This window comes from Empidonax traillii, unplaced genomic scaffold, assembly GCF_003031625.1.
Source record: "Empidonax traillii isolate 1590-97213 ecotype Southwest subspecies unplaced genomic scaffold, ASM303162v1 scaffold22:size5013007, whole genome shotgun sequence".
In the NCBI taxonomy this organism is placed as follows: domain Eukaryota; kingdom Metazoa; phylum Chordata; class Aves; order Passeriformes; family Tyrannidae; genus Empidonax; species Empidonax traillii.
In genome coordinates this window covers 4604718-4625476 of record NW_020955215.1, presented here as the reverse complement: position 1 = coordinate 4625476, position 20759 = coordinate 4604718, and the positions used below count along the sequence as shown (strand labels likewise).

The 20759-nt window shown below is 38.0% G+C and overlaps 1 long non-coding RNA gene across 1 annotated transcript in view; it reads right to left on the bottom strand.

Moving 5' to 3' along the window:
- LOC114067276 overlaps positions 1 to 15901 on the bottom strand; it is a 214759-nt gene extending 198858 nt beyond the window's left edge. The window contains exon 1 of the long non-coding RNA XR_003573368.1: positions 15851 to 15901. This is a non-coding gene — a long non-coding RNA (uncharacterized LOC114067276). The remainder of the gene's footprint in view (positions 1 to 15850) is intronic.
- Between the last annotated feature and the right edge of the window lie 4858 nt (positions 15902 to 20759).

Here is a 20759-nt window from a genome sequence, read left to right as displayed (position 1 = left end):
AATTAATTTGTTGGGAGGGGAAAAAAAAACCTCCCAATGAAACTTATAATTGAATCATGTAATGTCCTGGATATAAAGTTTATATTAAGTTAGGCAAAAAGAAAATAAAAAAAAAGGTTTAAACTCCTATTAAAAAGACCCACTTTCTTTCCCTTTTTGGGCACACTTGAACTGTATTCTCTTGAGACACTTGCCTGACCCAAAGCCGAACAACTGCCAAGACAGTGACACAGAACAGCGTGGATAAAAGGGATTGAACATAAAAAGACTGACTGAAAACAACCATGAAATGGAAGCAGTTTTTGCTTTTCCTGTCATGGAATAACTCTTAGTTCATAAAGCACCTCAAGAGATGGTGACAGGGAAGGGTAGCAGGGCAGCAGCTTACATGAGTTTCTGCCCCCACCTCCCCGGCAGTGAAGGTCTGCACAGGCTGTGACAGTGCCCCACACAGGGGGGACTTTATAAGTTATAAATGCCAAGACTTCAGCAAAAACTGGAAGCAATTAAGTGAATCTTCCAGGTTAAAAAATAATAAAAAAAAAAAGACACCACCCTACCAGAAGAACCCCAAAAAAACCAAACCCACGAAAACCTCCTGGAGAATTAAAGCAAGGGTTGGGGCTTTTTTTCTGTCTTCCTTCCCTCCTTTGTAATTCAGGAAAGTCGGCAAATAGAAAATTAAGATTCATTATACTTTTAATTTACCGTGATATAAAATTAGAGGAAGCTGTTAGAGAAAGCATCTTCTCTGTAACTTCAAAGACTTTGTCCCACAAAGCTTTGCTCACATGTAGAGATCCATTTATTATTTCCAGTTTATGCTACCCCTGATTTTGCCTGCTGCATCTAAATTTATTTCCCATTCAACCAGAATATATTGTCTTCCATATATTACACCCATAATGGGGCTGTGCAGGATTGTTTAAAGCCCTCTTTCAATGAGAATTGCTCTGTAAGTTATACAGTAGATGGTTTGATCTTCTCCCACCTCGTACCCATTTCTTTATTTGCATAGTTTTACACAGTAAGTTTCAGCTACACTATCAACATTTTTTATTATGAACTTGTACTGAAAACATTTTAACCTGCATGAACGTATTTTGCAATATTTTCTTCTTGTATTTATTCTACAAACTCATAAGCTGTGTGTTTTCCTCTGCAGTGGCATGAAGCTGGCATTTTTAACCAGAGTGGGATTAAATTTTCTGTGTGATCATGAAGCATGAAAGCTTTACCACACAAGACAGTCCCCTGTGACCTCAGCTACAGAGATGGAATAACTTTAACAAGTTCTTCCTAGGAATACTCCCTCTCTGCTCCCCTTCAGGTCTCTCCTCTGTTACTTTTATTAATAATGCCAACTGCTTTACACCTTGCTGGATCATTATTTGATTCTCTGAATGTTGATGATGTTGCAAAGGTAACAGAGAAGAGAATCAAAGCAACGTCTAAAAATTCAGGAATTTGATTTGAACCACTGTAGGCATAACAAAAGCAGCTTTAAAGTCAGATCACAGAGATGAGGAGTTTCTTTAGAAAATGAGCAACATGAACCTCTCCAGTACTCAGGTAATTCATGCATGAAGTATGAAAAGTCTACATCAAAAGTCTAAATATTTTCCTATCTCCATTTCTATCACTGTTTCCCCATATTGAGTATTTCAGTTTATATTCTAAATCAGAGGTTCTAAACCACTTTTGACATCTTCTGAATCCAAGACATAGAATTTATGCCCCAAACTTCCCCCTCATTTCATTTATTAAGAGCTAAACTAACTACAGTCCAGATGCTCTTGCAAAATCCACTGCACTCCAAAACTTCCAATTCTCCTGCTACTCTCCCCCTTTCCCTAATTATTTTCCTCCGATGATGCTGGAAAAATGTACAATTTCATTGTTTCTAAAACCCTCACATAGCAACCTCAGAGGAGAGTGTGCAGCCCAGAATTAGAGGAGGATCACCAGAATCAAGAGCAGGCAGGTAAGAGGATGACACTTTTTGCAAAATTTGGAATTCCAATCACTTAAAAATAATAAGCAAGTAATTCTGGTTTATTTCTAAGGGAGAAAAACATAAACAACATATCCTACTTGCAGTTCTTTAATGTTTCAGCAACCTAAAAAAGGTACAGAATCTCAGCATGTGGTATGGGCATAAATATATGACTCCAAAATAGCAAAGTCATGCCTTTCCCACAACCACCACCGTGTTCCTGTCTCTCACACCCATAACTAAATCCCTACATAGGCCCACTCTACATGAAACAGAAATGGGTGGGATTGCACACCACAATTTTGATATGCTGTCCTTACACACAGGTATTGACTCCACTAAAATTCTACTAAAACCAAAGCTGAGCAGTGTGAAGGGAAAGTCCTTTTTTAGTGAAATACCACCAGTGTTTAGCTGTTACACGTGGAGGGAAGGAAGGATGGATGGGAAATGCAGTTGAGTATTCCTGTGGTTCTTCACCAATACCAAATGACTTTCCATGGCAACTTGCACAAGTGTTAATAATACAAACTGAACATGTCCAATATTCTCATCACAGCAGATTTTCATCATATGCAAAACCTGGAGGGAAAGTGCAATGACTCCACCACATGACTCCTTCTATGGAGAGCGTGTGACGATGGGATGTAGTTTGGGTGGATTCACAGGTTGGTTTTGCTTCATATTTTCTCCATGCGAGAAAGGGCCATTTGACAATTATTAACTGCATTTATAAAGGTCATTTAAAATTTAACTCTCAAAAAGAAAAAAAAAAAGATATCTGAAAAGGTTATAAAGAAATTAGGTACCAAATATTGGTGAGGATCTAACCAAGAGATCTAGGAACTGAACCAAGAGCAGTTTTAGAGGTGCTTAGTAATTAGCATGTGACTGGAATAATTTTTTCTTGTTTGTAAAGTCCCAAGTGTGCTCTCTCCATGATAAAACAAGGCAAACAAGTAGAAATAGTTTGGTCATTACTTTGACTGACAGCTACAGGATATTTACATCTACCAAAGTAATTCCTATTCAAATATTTCGATTGAGATTAAGAAGCCCAATTTTAGGTGTCATTGACTTTTATTACTTATGTTTCAGGCCTTTCAAATACTTTCTCCTTCTTAAGAGTTTCAGTCGCACTTACTCTAAAAATATTTAATTGAGCTGGAAAGACAGGAGTGAGAGACAGGTGAGAAGTACTCACTTCCCACTCGAATTGAGCGGTCAGGCACAGACTAAGTTACAAATAAGCACAAGGAAAGGTTAACACTTGAGAATTATTTTATTGGCTCTGTCCTATCAAAACCCATTTGTTTTTATATATTCATAAAACAGTGTTCTGCCCTGTGAACAGGTCTGTTATGAGGGATTAGTATCTGTCAACTCAATTTTAACATGTGCAGTGGTTTAACCTGGCAGGCAGTTAAGAACCACAGAGACATTCACTCCCTCCCCCTCAGTGGGATGGGAGAAAGAATCAGAAAAAAAAGTAGATCTTGGGGGTTGAGATAAAGGGCAGTTTAATAAGACAGAAAAGGATGGGAAAATAATAATAACGATGATAAAAGAGTATACAAACCCAGTGATGCACAATGCAATTGCTTCCCACCTGCTGAGCAGTGCCCAGCCAGCCCTGGAACAGTGGGTCATCCCCCCCTTGGCCAACTCCTCCCCAGTTTTATTGCTCAGCATGAGCAGGAACATCCTTCGGGCCATTTGAGGTTATCTGTGTCCCCCTCAGCATCCTGGGCACCCCCAGCCTGCTCCCTGGCAGAGCAGCATGAGAAACAAATCTCTGACTGTGCCAGTCCCGCTCAGCAACAACTCAGATATCCCTGTGCTACCAGCACGACCCTCATAATGTAATCCAAAACATAGCACTGTACCAGCCACCAGGAAGAAAATTAACTCTATCCCAGCCAAAATCTAGCCAACATGTTACATAATGCACTGGAACAGCCAATGGACAAAAAAACTTGTTTTAAAATTAATACAAATCAGCTATTGAATTCTTAAAAGAGCAGATATAAACAATGGTAAACTCAAAGGCTTTAGCAAACTTGCTTAGCAGAATCACAAGGAGATCTCACAGAAGCAAGTTCAACATCTCTGTAAGAGCATGACAATAGATAAGAACATGCAATCTGGATTACTTTTCCCCTTGTTTTAATTGTCACTTTAATGCAAATACTCCACAAATCAACGAACGAACTGAATTATCGGTGTGATAATATATTCAAACATTTGACATTTACATTAATTGGAGATAATGAAGAAAATATTTTTGTTGTTTGTTGGATGAGACTAAATGGGCTGGAAATTCAAATGAATAAAACATCATTACAACATACACTGTACACCTGTTCAGAGCTCTATTAACAGCTTGATATTTTTATTAGGTGCAAGCACAGCAATACAAAGACAAATGACCGTTTTCACACTCCCAGGATAGAAGCAACCAGAGCTCAGTGTGTGGGGTCACTTAAACTACAGAGCTCTGACAAGTGCTTAACTAGCCCCAAAATGCCTCCACTTAGTTCTGACTTCTAATTTTATAAATTATTTACAGTTTAGTAGGTGCAAAGCTGGTGGAAAATGCCTTTTCTGGCAGCTTGATTGACAGGATAATTATACTGTGGTTTTGTGTTTAGCACTGTTATGCAGAATCATAATGCTATAAAAACAAAATATGAATGTTATGAGCTTTTAACTTTGACAAGGTCAGTCTGAAGCCTACCAAACAGATGTCATGAAAAGCCACTGCTGTCATTAGCCAGGTCCTGTAAGTACAGCTGTACCTCTCTGGTTGCATTTCAGTAAGGCTAAATACTTTTTTCTGTATAAAATTTAGGATTGAACTTAAGAAACAATACAGATGTCTCTTCATTCTCATTTTTTATTTTGAGGAAATGTGTAGAACCACTAGGGACAGGTTAAATTTCTCTGTGCAAAGCTTTGTATTTCAGACAGGTAACGCCTTGCACAAATTTCTATAAACTTTCAGCTGCAAAAGAACACAATTCAGTAGAATTAAGAGTGCCCTATAGAATTTACCTTTCAAAATACGTTTGATCTATGGTTTGTGATGAGTCATAAACTTCAGTGAGAGATGAGTGAGTACTCTGAGCAAAGGATACAGATACTAATTTCTTTCAAGGATTGCATATTTGGATAAAACTGCAGTTTTGTGTCCATGCCTTTATTAACCCGTTTCTATTCACTGCTGCTAACTGCAACCTTGATTAGCAATTAAAAGACTCAGATGATTGGTAAAGATATTGACTAACAAGCTATAACAAATCTGGCAGAAATTCGTGTCCTTCGAGTCCCAAACCACCCTGAGCTGTACAGCAATAGTGCAAACAGAACACTCTGGGGGCTAAGGAACCTTCTGAAGAACAGCTCAAACTAATAGCAAAGGCTGCTAAGAAGTGAATAGATTTAAGTGGCATATCTCTAAAGACACAATTCCAACAATGGAATGAAGATGTTATAAAAGCATAAAGAACAAGGGCAAGATCTCAGTGCATGGTACAGAAAAATGGCTGCAGATATTAGGGGACCACACATAAAGCATTTTCCTGCTTATTTTATATTGCAACTTGTGCTCATGCTGCAGTCCATCAGAGGACAGCAATTAAGTCCATGCACTGTTGCCTTTTTTGCATGACTCTGGATTTATGCCCACAAGCAGAACTGCAATAACATCTGACTAGAATACCCTGCACAGAAACTTACTGTACTAATGAATGACCAAAAGAGCAGGAGGCTTACAAAGATACAATACCAAACTGGACTGGAGCAACCAGGGTCACTCTTTTTTTGATCATGGGCACTTTTGTTCAGACTTTTTTTTCTTTGTTAGGAAAGATTATCATTTCCTATCCTGACTGATGCTTTCACAGAAGCTTGGTATCTGCTTTGTGGCGGTGAGTTTCCCTCTCTTTTTTTATTCCTTCCCTTCTGTTGCTCCTTTACATATCTGCCCACATGCAGTATAGATAAAACTGTGCTCATAATGAAGCCTCTAAAAGAATCTCATGTCAGGAGTGTTAGTGAAAAAGAGAAACAAACAGATTCTACTTTAAGATATCTTATTTCTCATTATGTCCAAACAGTTCTTCCTATCCACTCCCTCTCATCAACCTAAGCACTATTTTATCTTTCAGAAACACTGCAGGCAAAGTACATGAAGGAATGAATACACAAGTGATACCAGCAGGACTCAACTATCAATTTGGGCTTCCCTGTTGTCTTGTTAGAGACAAAGAACTGTCTATAGCAGGCTCGAATGAATGATGGCTCACCAGTGCTTCTCTTACACCATTTACTATGAGGTAAGTTGTTCTGAAAAGTGACCTCTCCTATTATCAGGTACCCAGAAAAGCACTGCTTCAACTCTGCTGTGACAGGAGATCCCACATTTCAGCCTCGTGCTGCAGTCTGTTAAATAGGACAGATCACATGGAGGCTTCCATGACTGTTTGGCTCCATCCACTTTGACATCCCTGCAGAGAAGCCACTCCAGCAGCAAAACCAAAGGAAAGCTCATAGACAGCACCTACAAGGTGCCTGTGATAATATTTTCAGGTAAACCCGTATTTTTGTAAATATATGATAGATTAAGAAGGAATAAACCAAATGGCTTCAGCTTATGCAACCACTACCTATCACTGTTGGACTCAAACTGCTTTATATAATATTTAAGTTTGAAAGAATTAATTTGGGGTAAATATTTGCAATCTGCTCTGGCTGTCCTTACACAGACACGCTTTACACAGAATGAGGATATTGCGAAGATGCAATGCAGAACATTTTGAATTCCTAAATTTTTATTTTACATTCATTATTTCTCACTCTTAAGCCTAAACTTATTGTTTTGTTTTTGGGGATTTTTCCCATGCAAGGTGTAGGTGAATGTAAGGGTACCAAGAAAACACTCAACTTTTAAATTTGCCATATTTTATACAGTAGAAAAAACCCCACTGTTTCAGTGTGCCGGACTGCTGATGCAGTGTCTTGAATCCTGTCTAAATTGAGAAGCAGGCCTTATTTTCCCTTTCAGCTCAGAGAAAATGAAACCTGTGTATCACAATAGAACTGAAGGTCAGGGGGTTATTCAGCTTGCTGTGGCAAGCGGTGTTGATCTAAATCACAGCCACCCGCTCAGCACTACTCGCGCAACAGGAAGAAGTGGAAGGGAGGTTGCACAAAGCCAGCATCAGGTTACTTCTGCCTCAATCTTTGAAATAATTTTCTTACCCCTACAGCTTTGTTTCCTTTATAATGTTAATGAATGAACTGCCAAGGAAAAAAAACCCACAAAACTACAGAATGCCAAGAAATGGCTTAGCTGTCTGCCAGTAGGTACATGGAAGACACCATCTCATTCCAAATAATAATTTAATTGGAAGTGGCTTCCTAAGGCTTCCTAATTGTCTAGCTAACATATCTTAGGCCATAATCAGTTTAATCTGGTAAGCATCATTAGAGAGGGGAGTGACTGTGCTCTTCTCCTCACCCACAGGACTTGGCTCTGTTCTCCCTTGAGGTGGAAGTGCTCTCGCAGTCACTTAGTGAGGTGGGAAATGTATCCAGCCAAAAATCACAGCAGCAGCAAAACGTTCTGTTTGGGCTAGATCAGTTCACAGACTTGAGCTGTCACGTGGCTGCCTGTGAATTTGTGTAGCACAAACACAGGGTGGGAGCACATGGGACTGCAGTGGTTCCTGCTGAACTGAACTGGTAATGGAATGATGTGGGAAGTCGAGACAGGCCACAGGTTAGAAACTAAACATCCTTTCAACTAGTCTGGAGTGAAGGCATTGAGGGAAGGGCAACAGAATCACTCTTCCAGTTAACTCATGTAAAAAAAACCCATTGCCACCTTCTACTCAAACCATCAAGCAAATACGTATGGCTATGTTAAAAACATAAATTGGAGTGGCGAGGATTGCTCTAATTTGAAAAGTGAAAGATCTTGTGGGCAAACCTGCCTTGAAAAACAGCCGTGTGTCCTAATGCAGGTAAAGGTCGACAGCCTCGGAGAGCACATCACCAACCACAGCCATCAGCTAAGGAAAAATTGGTGTTTTTGCAGCACATTTGCTATCAGTGGGTGTCCTGAGGTTTCACCCCTGAGGTAAGACAGTATAATTTACATGTGTAGTAGCAGACAGATCCAGAGCCATCTATTTGCAGTATTTCACAGAGCAATAGTAGAACAATTTTGAATGAACTATGGCCTAAATTGAGGAAGGAGGAAAAAGGTCAATAAACAGAATGAAAATCTCCTAATTTGATCCATTTGCTGACAACAAACACAGATTGGGCAAAGTACCAGGCAACTCCAACAGAACTAGCAAGGTTAATGGAGCTGCTGCTATAACATATTGTAGATCTAGTAGTGTCAGTGGCGATAGTGGTAATGTTGTAAACACAGTTTGTTTTCCATCTGGTGCGTGGTATATGCCCTTGATAAAAGGGTGCTGCATTATGCATTTCTGTTCTCCTAAATTTATTTACTCCTAAAAATGTATAATGATTTTAATAGCCATATACAGAGACAGAACTTCTGCTTTAAAAAAAAAAATACTTGTAAAAAATTTCCCTAATGAGGTTAAGGACAACATTAAATCAAAAATATTGTCATTATAAGCATGGGATTTTTTTTTCCCCTTCAAAAAAACCAGTTCAGCTACTTCTGCAGTTGAATACCCACAGAGTAGTTGATGTGGATGCTGCCTAAGACCACCAGAATGGAATATAACAACAATATTTTACATTTGAATTCACCCTCATCACTTTACAAACTTCACAATACACTATTTAGAAGATATCAATTTAAACTATAAAATACCTATGCTCCAAGGCAAATTAAAATCAATGGAAAGTCTTACCTTCCCTGCAAGTGACTTTGGATCAGGCCTTGAGAGATCACTAACACAAAAATAAACTACCTTTCAGGAGCACTTCATGCTGATGTGCAGTAGTTGTGAATCTCAGTTTTAACTTCACCCTGTGCTCTTAGGGTTACACACAGCTGAGCACAGAATCTTAATTTTCTTAATCAATGTTTTTAACCGGTATTCTGTTGAAGCCTTGATCTGGAATATAATCACTCTTTTCATCACAATATTTACCAAAGCAAGTGTGGAGCCCTGAAGGTTGCAGTTTGAATGGGGCCCGGTATCTATGGTTACAATGTATTATGGATGGTAAGGACCAGCAACGCAGCGTGGGCACCAGACAGAGCTGCAATCACACAGAATGGGAGACAGACTCGAGGAGCTGATGCATTGTCTACAGAAATTAGGTGTATGCTGGAGTAAGCTGATTAGAGGGAATAAACCAAAGGATGGGGGGGACTGCATGTAAAGAGGCATTAAATAAATATGACATAGAAATTTGGGGATTGTGAAACGGCCTCAGAGAATGGTTTGCCATTCCCCCATGATCCCATCTGCCACCTTGTGTGTCTGAAATGATGTCTCCAGTGCCCAGGTACTGGATCAGGTGCTGTTGCAGAGGGATGGCTGTTTTTGTCACTGAGGGAACACCTCAGTGAGTTAGTCATGACAGCTGTAAATCCTGAAATCACCAGCAGCAGTGACTAACCAAACATTCTGAAGTTTGCTGTACAAGTGTTTGTTTGAACTCCACTCTCTGCTGGAAGCATTCAGCAAACAACTGCATTCCAACACCTCTGAAGTCACCAAGCCCTAAGTATCAGTCTGGGTTTAAATTTCACAGCAAACCCTTCGACCTGCTGATAACCATTTTGAGTCAACTATGTTGTTACTAAACTATGTAGTTACTAAACTACTACAAAACCCTATACTTTTAAGCTTATGTAACTCCATATGATACCTGGGTGCTGTCCTGCAGGGGAGCTGCACAAGTTCTGCAGTACATTTGGTTTCACCAGCTAATATTTTGGGAAGACAGTGGTGCTGACCACAACCAACAAAATTGTTCCTGACTCTGGGGCTGGTAATGGATGAGCAGGACACTGCACACATAGACTGCTACTGCTGGTGGTCTCTGCTCTCAAGAATAATCCTGGTTTAAGTTTTAGCATTTATATTGCCAAATTTATTCAATGAGATATAAACAAATTTACATAATAAGGGTAAAAAAAGGTATTAACAGTGTGAAGATGAATTCCATCCAACATGAACTATTAGCTGTGGCCTTTTTTACCTTGAAGGCTGCAGTGCAGAATCATAATGGACTTGGTTTAAATGCAGAGGTATAAACTCAGTTTTAAGAGCTGCTTTTTCACACTAAAACAATCAAAACATTAGTCCAACCACTTCTTACACACTGGGATCATGGAGACAAATTCTTACTACTAAACATTCTTTTCTAAGAAAGAAACAAACTATTTTTTTCCCCAAAATAGAGTTTGGTGACAACCTTCCTTCCAGGAAAATGGAATCTGGATTTCTCCCCACCCAAGCCAAGCATTTTGTTATGTAGTAGTAAAAATCCTAAATTTTCCTGTTCAGCATTCTACATTTCCCTTCCTTTAGCCTCTTTAAGGAAACCAAGCTGAAAGGAAAAACAACTTTCAGAAAGTGAACATCAGCCTTAGTAGTCTATTTTTCCCAGTAGAGAAGGTGAAAAATAGGAGTGTGAAATGATATATATATAAGTGATCTCAGTTGGAGAGAAAGGGAGAATTACAAAGTAAAGAAGAGCTGATGTAAAAAAAATTCTCAAATATCCATATTGAATTGTCAAGAAAGTGAAAACAGATTGAATGAAACTGGAGACGAAACGTGTTTGTATTCTCTCAAACATTCTGAGCTTGCACTAAGAGAACCAGGAATGAGTTCAAAACATTCAGTTCCATTTGACTAGCTTCCTTTGTTTTGTTCAAGTTTAGAGGAGAAAATTTTAAATACATCCTGGTTGCTCATTACATTTCTTGCCAAATAGAAAGTATTAGAACTGTTCTGAAGAAGCTTTTGAGAGGATTCTTTTGAGAGAAACTGTGTCCTTAACTGGAGAATCTGGATCTTGTGCTCCTACTCCAAACTCCAAAGTAATCTTTACATTTTTAAGCTGCTGGACAGGTTTGTTTAGTTGACAAATGGAGTTTTCCAATATTTAATACTCAATTTTACGAGAATTTTTCAAAGTGTTCCATTCTGACTGTTAGACCCCATGTAGAAACTTATCTTCTACTGAGAAGTTGGGATAGAAAGAGAATTTCTCAACAATACGACTCAATGGTACTGACAAAAAGCTTCCCCACACCCTCCCTTCTGTAGAAAATGTTTAGATTACAGAAAATAATATGAATGCAAATATGGTGTTCAGATGATAGCACAGCTTCAGCAAAACCATTTCCAAGGAGAGCACGCTATTAATCTCAGCTATCAGATACACAGAAGACATATTTAGGTTATATATACACCAAATTCCCTGGCTGTTATTATGGAGTGGTTACAGTGCAAGTGCCAGAAGTCACCAGCGATGATGAGGAGTGTGTGGCACTGGAGCTATTTAAGCAACTAAGATAAATACACTCATTGTAATAGGTTACTGTTCACACACACAATATGCATTAGCTTTTGACCTGATGAGCGTGGAGTTTAAAATAGTTAAGACAGAAAGCATAAAGGAGAAGATGCATTATTATCACACAGCAAAATGATGCTTATTCAAGTTGCAGGGCCCTGACAAGCACAGGAGACAAATCTGTGTTACCTGAATTCATTAGTCCTTTTACTTATTATGTTTCTCTAAACATATGATTACATTAAATTACTCCACTTTTCTCTGACTCCTTGTCATGATGAGCTATCATGCCCTTGTCATGCATGATGCAGTTGGCAAGGATACAATCCTTTTTTTCCTTAAAGCCCATTTTCCTTTCTCTCCTCCATTCACCCACTCTGGTTTTTACACAGAAAAATCAACTTCTAGAAGTGACCAGCTTGCATGAAAACAGCTAGTGGGAAAGAATTCCTGATATGACAGAATTATTTCTTTTTCTACGGAGAGTGAATAATAAGTTGTTTCCATTACCTTAGCACTATAAAATATTCCTGTGCATTTAAAGCCTCTAAATCTGAAGTATAATAAGCTTGACCGTTAATTAAAGACTGAGAATCCAAAAGATTAAGACCATTTCATGGCACACATCTTTAAAAGCCACATAACTCCAGAAATTTCCATGGTGTTAAACATGGTAAAAATAAAATCTGTTGTCTGTACACAGATTAAATTCTTGTGGATGGAAATTTTTTTTTCCTGTGTATATTCCACTAAATAACTTTGGTTGTATCATTCAGGAAGCAAAGAGCAGTTCCTGCACTGTTGCTAAAATGGTGCCATGGCAACAATAAGAATTCTTTATTCACAGGTTATCTTAGAATTTCCCCTAAATTATTTTGAGGAGCGAGGACTGAAAACCAAACCCAATATATTTTCATGTTTGCATCCTCTTTTTACCAATATTCTTTATTTGTTCTGCCTGGTACATACTGATTTCCCTTCAACTTGCATTTTCGCTTGCCTTCCAACAGCTACCCAACTTGAGCTAAACAAGAGTGACATCTCCAAACTAAGGTTAATGACATTGCTGAACTCACAAAAATACACACTACACTCCATCCTCTCTTTGAAACTGTAAATCCGTTTCCTATTCCAGGGAACTTTCTTCAGCAGAAGGACACTGCACCATTCCTGCTGGATATTTAACATCCTGTAACTAAAGGAAATCTTCTTCTCAGAAATGGAATGGGAAGTCATTCCTGTACACTCTGGGACCTCCAGACAATGTTCTGTACATTTTTTTTAGTGCATCTCTTATTTTGATTTGTAATTGTACTGAAGGATATTTTCTTCATCACTTTTTCATTTAGGCTCTCTATTACAAGCAATATCAGCCACAGTTCTTGAAAAGGACTATTTTCCATGCATGTTTTGGTTACTCCAACATGTTCTTTAAGCTGAAATATTCGTTCAGTTCACAGTTTTAGCAGCAATGATTGATATACATTGTGAATGATTCAGCTGTAAACAGCTGTAGCTCCTATATTTAAAAATTCTTGATGACAGAACTCATCAGGAGTTTAATGGATCTTGCTAACTAATCATTAAAATAAATAAATAAATAATTTGTGTATTAGTAAATGTGTATATTGCCATTAACTAGACTGGGAAAAAATACCACAATAAGAGATGTGCTCACAAAATAAGTGTTTGGGGTTTTTTAATTACTGCATTTCCTTTTTCTTCCTTTAATCTTGAATGAATTCTTTAGACTACAGTAATATGTAAGGTAGATAATTCCTGGAATATTTCTTTTAATTGTTCTCAGAATGCTTCTTTTTTAGATTCCTACTTTTCACGGAATGAAGTAATGGCAAATATTCTGTAATAAACACGTATATATTTTTTTCCTCAGTTTATCTTTGATTCATGGATCAACAGATGAGTTCTTTAATGAAAAACTACCTTAAATAAGAGCTATCTGTCACAGACCTGTCTAGGCTCATATTTAACCATATTTATTCCTTATATAGATAATGTCAGAGCTTGATTTTCCAGCACTCCTAATAATCTTAAAGATAACTCTCAAATTTACTTGCTATCTTTACTATGATGACCTTGAATAACATAAATGGTTCTGCACATTTTCTGGATTGCAAACTTTTCCCTGCTAGGCACCAGTTTGTAATCATCACCTTGAGTATTTATTTTTACATACTCAGTTCTTGGAGTTTTGTGCTGCTTCTGGGCTTGTTCAGGAAAAGCATTTGTATTAATATCACAATACTAAATTTACTGTTATGCAAATGTACCTAAACATAAGTATCAGACAAACAAATGTCCAAAGTGCAAGTCAAATTCAAAGTGTTAATAAAGTGTCTGAACTGTACCTTTTTAAATTCTGCCTGCAAACAGCAGGGGTGAGGATTACCAGAAACCTCAATCCACTTTCACGACATTAACTTACCTTAAGAGATGAATGATTGGGTGAAATTGCACCTAATGATATCTGCAGTACTTACTAAGTGCCACTCATCAAAGAGAGATCACAGTTTATACCAGTTGAATCTCCTGCTGATTAAAGATAAAACTAAAATTGTGTCTTATAGGAAGCTGAATCACTCTGTGGACTAACACATACCATCACGCAAAATTTATTCTAACTCTTGGAGAAGTTCTCGGGATTTGATTTCCTTCAGAGCAATTTCAGGAGCAGGTCCACAGTAGGTTCCAGTTGCTCTCAGAGTACCAAAAACTGATGTTGGATCTGCTGCTCCCCTCTGCACTGCCAATCCTGACCACAAAACTGCACAGAAACATCCCACTCAAACCTGCTCTGAAAGGAAAAAAATCTTCCTATGTTTTCTGAATGCCAGACTTGTCTTGGGAAGGGTTTGGGGAGCCATTTGGGGCTTTTGCTGGTGTTTTCTTCCTCTGCCTGGGCTGCTGCTCCCTTGCAATTGTCAGTGTAAGTAGGGAGAAAGAAGATGGGGTCAGAGGTGAGGAATCAAAGCTGCCATTCTGGCTGCAGCACAGACTCACAATGGTCTGACCTTGAAATTGCCCCCAAGATATCTCTGATAAGATATTCATGTGTTCTTTTCCATCTCCATTTGTGTAGCTTTTCCTTTTAATTAATTTTTGGATATGATAGATCATGCTTTCAAGAGCTATCATGCTACCATATTAAGTTCTAGAAGCTTAAAAAAAAAAAAAAAAGAACAAAAATATGACCTTCAAAGGTTAGGCGTAGAATAATAAACATAAGAAAGGATGTTCCCGCATTTTCTTGGTGTTTCAAACAAGCTGTTTTCCAAAGGCAAAGAAAGGTCATGATGTTCTGACCTCCATGGTTTTTCATCTATTTTCTCATATTCCAGAAGTTTGTGTTCTAACCATCAGAGTGTGAAGTGTCACAGTCATTTATTTTCTCCTTATTAGAAAATATTACATATTTTGTACAAACAGCAATCTATCCAACACTAGGGTGCACTCATCTCACCTTGTGACTCTAAGGGTCAGAGAGTTACTTCTAGATGATTGGAGAGTGAATTTTTAAGCTTCTTTCTGCCTACCTGAAAGTAGGGATTTAAAGCCAAATCTGTCACAACTCAATCACTCCAGAATATTCTGCGATAGAGCTCCTTATTCCATCTGCTGTGGGAATTCAGAGCGGCTACATCTGCTCTGCTTTGTACAGAGCAGTTCATTGGGAACAGAAATGAGCAGTGCCCCTTGAATCTGTGTGCTGACTTAGAGCAATCAGACAGCTCCTAAAGGGAGGTATTTGCTGGGATCCCAGATCTCCACTGTCAAGTTCCATTACTGGGAAATACTGTTAATGGGTGGCACCCACAAACAAGGAGCTACTGGATCTCTTGGCTGGCAAGGATGTCTTCTCTGCCAGAAGAACATTCATGATCTCAGCCAATAAATTTAAATTGAAAGTGTCTTTAAGCTCTGGTGGTTTTTTTTAATTAAGTTTCACCCAATTGTTAGGAAAAAATCAATAGTGTTACATCTTTATATTTGTTGATCCCCTTATGAACTGATGCATCAGTCTGTTATTACCAAGTGTGAGTGCCTCTTGCTGCAAAGGCTGAACTTCATAATCCATTTTGCATCTAAAACCAATCTCCAGACTGAACAAGCCCCCAACAAAACATACCAGGAATCCTCCTGTGTGTGTGTGTGCACTGAGTGCACCCTAAAGGCATTATGCTAAGCAGCAAAAATAATTTCTGTGAACTGTTTAGACCATCAAACCAAGCAAGTACAACAATTCCAAACATGTTTTCTTTCACAAATGTGCACTTTAGATTAAAAAATAAGTCTGTTACTACTCACCAGTCTTCTGCTCTCCTCGAGTCTGGTGACTATTCACTCATTCAGTAACTCTAAAATAGAAGAAAGCAGGAATGCTTATTTTAGGTGCCACTGTCAGGTTTAAGCTGATATAACTATCTCGAATTCAGCATTTTTCACAAGCATTTAAAGATAGCATAGGAAAAAAAAAATGTTGAAAAATGTTCTACAACTTGCTAAAAGTTTTCCCACAACCAAAATCACTGCAACAGACTTGAACTTGTCTACATAAGAAAAAATTTCTCCCATTCTCTTTATTGTGTTCTCCAGTCCTTAAGCACGGATTGACCTGTGTGTTTTTCCCTATGGAAAGTGCAAAGATGCCACAAAAATTACAGCAATCTACAGGTTTTACTCCCCCTAATAATGGAAATAAGAGTTCAAGGATCTCAAAAAACCAAAGGATCATGACTGGACCTATTCAAAATACTCTTATGTCAGTTATTTTTCTCTGGTGTTTTCTTCACCAATGTAGGAGAGGCAGCTCCTGCCTGACTCAGAGTCTTTGAAAGTACAGCCAAAAAAAGTCAATTTGAAGATTAAATTAAAAAAAAAAAAATCAAAAAAAACCTATTTACATAGCTTTATAGATGAGTCCAAAATATTTTTTCACAGTTTATGCCAAAATGTTAAATATACATATACATTTTAAAGTATATTTATTTTACAATTTTTTAAAAATTTTTTTTCATCATCCAATTTCATTGCAGAATTTAAAGTATAGGTTCATTAACAGAAGCTTCATACACAGCGTAATTTATCTTGGATCTAAACCCCACTGAGAGTTGTTTATTCTAGCTATGATGAGGGAATGTTTTGGGTTACTTTTTAACCTCAGTGATGCCCACAAATAGAAACCTGACAGGAACTGCTTTCAGTGACAAGGAGGCTGGCAAAGCTACTTCTATTTCCTACAAAATTGTTAAGTAGCTTCAACAAAGAACTGCACTTAAAGAGTAACATGAATTTGTATACAATACTCTGTTCTGAGGCAATTAAGAGTTTCATTTACAGCAGCTTGTTACCAAAGTAGTGCCAGCAGTGTTTATTAATTAAAGGTGTTTTTTCATCCTTAGCTCTTTTGTGAAGAAAGTGAGAATTAGCCTACTGTTTCTGGGGAATTACAGTTTTCTAATCATTTAAAAAACGAGGGTGACTAGTTCTGCCACCTCTTTGCCCTGCAAACATCCTGCCTCTTGCACGCGCCAGGAATTATGACAGCTCTCTTTCAGGCTGCCTATACCTCACTTTAAATATTTCTGTACAGATCCCGAGTTATTTTGTACATCAACCAAAATCTGTGCTGGGGTTCTTTTAAAGAAACTCTGCTCTCGGCTTTCAGAAGAACATGTTGTCTCATTCCCCTAAAGAAGCTCAGAACATCAAGGAAAATAACATCAAGTGATAGCGGGTTCAAACGTATGTCTAATCTTTACAACCCTTCAGTAGTTACATTAAAAAAGTGAGGCATAATTTATTTCTGATGAAACAGAGTTGCTCAGCTTTCTGCTAATAGGATCCTCAGGGCAAAAGGGGTAGGGGAAAGCACTGATAAAAGAAGAGAGTTTCATTTTACTGTTTTTTTTTTTTCTAGTCTGGAAACAATAAATTAATAATAGTGTTTACTCTGATTATCGTTGATTTAGGATAAATTGTTCTCATTTAGCAAATGGGGAAATGAAATTCAGTGCCCAAGGGACTGTGAATATAAATCTATGCCAAAGGCTACAATTGAAGACACATTTACAGACCCATTCTGAATTCCTGGATTCATTCCAATCATTGCTGATAGTAGGGAGGCTGATATTCTAGTACCATTTACCAGGTTAATGATGCAAGTTGCCACTCCTTTCTCCTCCCCTCTCTTTGCTTCCCCTTCTGCTCTCTTCATGTCCCTCAGGAAACACTTTATTTTTTGTTTAAATCTTTGAAGGGTCACTGTCTCATGAGTTTTTCCTTCGGGAAAAGCCAGTACAATTCTTTCTCAGAGGTACACACCTATGTTTTGATACTGCTCATCCAAAATCCTTCTTCAGCTAGCCAATTCTTATTCAGTGTAGGAACTGAATAGGGAAATGTAAGAACCTTGAAAGAGCATAACATCCTATTAAAAAAAAAACCCCATAAGTACTGCTCAGAAAACACATTGTGAAAGCAACAGGAACACCACTATTCAGCCAAGAAATAGCTAGTATACTAAGGATAATATTAAATGTATTTTCCCTTCTTTAAAGTGCTGTAGTATCATCATACTTCCCGTACTTGAAGATAACAAGAGACAATACACAGCACAGTACTGAGGCTGATGGCACATAGCAAAAGCTTCAGGCTAGTATTGCATTTGCTCCTAAGGAAAGTATCACTGTTTAATACTACTCATTAAAATTTAATTTTATAGAGCATCTTTAAAAGGTCCTTTTTAAAATGGGAGTATTATAGCCAATGTTGCTGACTAGTTAACCACTTCGAGAACACAAGTCTTCTCAGACTTGTTGCTTTCAATTATTAAAGAGGAAGCATAAATCTGATTAATTCAGCTTTTTTAATAAAAAGTGGTTTATTGTTTTCCTATTTAACTAGCACAGTCATCTGCTTTGTTTTGACTTCTCCTGATAAATACCTTGACCTTGAAAATGACATTCTGTTACTACACTGGTGTTTGACTATGTGTTCATTAATTCACATTTCATTTACTGTATTCTGAGATGGCATCATGTACCTTAATGTTTTAGTTACTTTTATCATAGGGATTACATTTATGCACACACAGGATGTGGAAGTGACAAACAACATCTGCAAACATCAAACCAAAGACTAGTTTAGAAAAACAAAAAATGTAAACCTAGATTAGCCTCCAAAGTGCTCAGTAGAACATCCCAATAGCATATTCGTTATTTGAATCTTCACATTCAGTGCAGTTTGATGGTGCTCAGGAATCCATTCTGATGAGTGTTGGTGCCAAAATGGGCTTAGCACACAACTATTTACAAGTGTGCAGGGTATTGTGCTGCTTCCTGCATAAGCTGTCAGTGCAGCTTCGAGGTGGTCCATTTCTTCCAAGTGCAATTGAGTTACAAGTGCATAGAAGATCAGTTTTAACCCTTAAAAAAGGGAATTTAAACCTGAAATTCAATTTCTTTACTGCTAGTAACCCCAAAGATCTGGAAAACCTAACCCACACCTTCTATTTCTTGTCATCCCACTTGTCCCCACTGCCAAGGAACGCTCTTTTAAGTATTTAGAAATCAGTTTCCAGCAGAAATTGCAAGTGTGCAAGTAAAAGTTTTACTCTTGAGTCTTACTGAGCAGTACATCACATCAGGTAAACTGAGGATGACTTTCTAAAACTGAGTAAATGGCTTAAGATGTGACTTCATCACCCTCTTAGCCTCACCACAATTTACATTTCACAGGGAAATGGTAATGTTACAAAGATTAAAAGAAAAATGAATAAAAATGCAAACAGATAAGCCCTACCAGTAAATGAAAGCTTCTTTATAGGGTACCTAAGTCAGACATTTAGAAGCAGAAGTAATAATAAATAATCACCACACATGGAAACTAAGGAATATCAAGATTGCAAGGTATTTCATCCTCTCTTTAATATGATTAGCATATTTACAACACACTGATTAAACACATCTCAAAGCAGAGAGACATCTGTAACAGATGTATGTTCCAACTTTGATCTACCAGCCTTGGAAACACCTCCTTAGCTCTCATCTCCATGCATCTTTTATTTTCAAGTTTTCCCAAGGTTTTAAGCACATACTTTTTGGTCACTCATTCTTGAGGCTTGGGCAGGTCTTAGAATCTTGTGCAGGTCTAAACCCAGCAGAAATGAAGGATTTGTCTATCCAAGGCTTCTTGGAAGATCAATGCAATATTTACCTTCCACACAAGCTTCAATCAGAGCTCCACACAAAAATGTTTCAGCAGTCAACTGTTTTTAATGCACAGCCAGAGAACAGCCTGAGAATAACACAGCCCAGCCAGCAGCTGGCACACAGACACAGGCATGGGATGCCTGGACTAAAGAGTTTGTTTAGACTGAGCAGATTCAAACTTCAGATATCAAACTGCTCCCAGAGAATGAACCAAAAGGTGATGGTGAACACCTTCAATCCTCAAAATGAAAGGCATTCCCGACTGCTGGAGGTAATGCAAGATTCAGTGAGACCTGGGCTTTCACTTCCATCCTTGGACTGCTCCTACATCTCCTACTAAATGACAGTGGACTCGTTCCGAGGGGACTGCTCGAGGCAGGCCTGGCAAATACAGCCACAGCCTGCTGTTAAATAGCATTTGTAGTTTGCCTACCGTGATATTATCTTGTAAGTAAAGTTCAAAACCTATGAGAAAACCTGGTCTAATAAATCCATTTCAACAGAAACACCAGGTTACATTAAAAACAAAGGATTTGTTTCTTCTTTTAATACCTCTTTGAGACTGCAGGCTTTGGCTAAATCCAAGCACTTACACCTTTAGCTATCCAATTAACATTCTGATCTGCACCAGAAAAAGAGAAAACTTTCAAAAATCATGGTAAGTTACTACCCTTACATTTTTCAGGATACCTGGTTGAATTTTGTCATTCTGGTAACAAGTGACAACCCTCGTGTAATGCATCACCAAATGACACACTACCTCTAAAATTCAAAGTAGAAACAGATGTAAACCTTAATCCAGGAAAGAACTGAGATACAACACTTTCCCTAAAGTTTCCTAATTTTTACTCTGCCATTCTAGCATAAAATCAGGAAGACTACAGTTTAGCACCAAATTTTTTGAAATTCCTTCTGGAGCAAGAAGCTTATCTGCACAGTGCCATTGGTACATTTACAAAGCAACATGATGATTGTATTTGACTCATGTTCCTCCATAAGGCTTC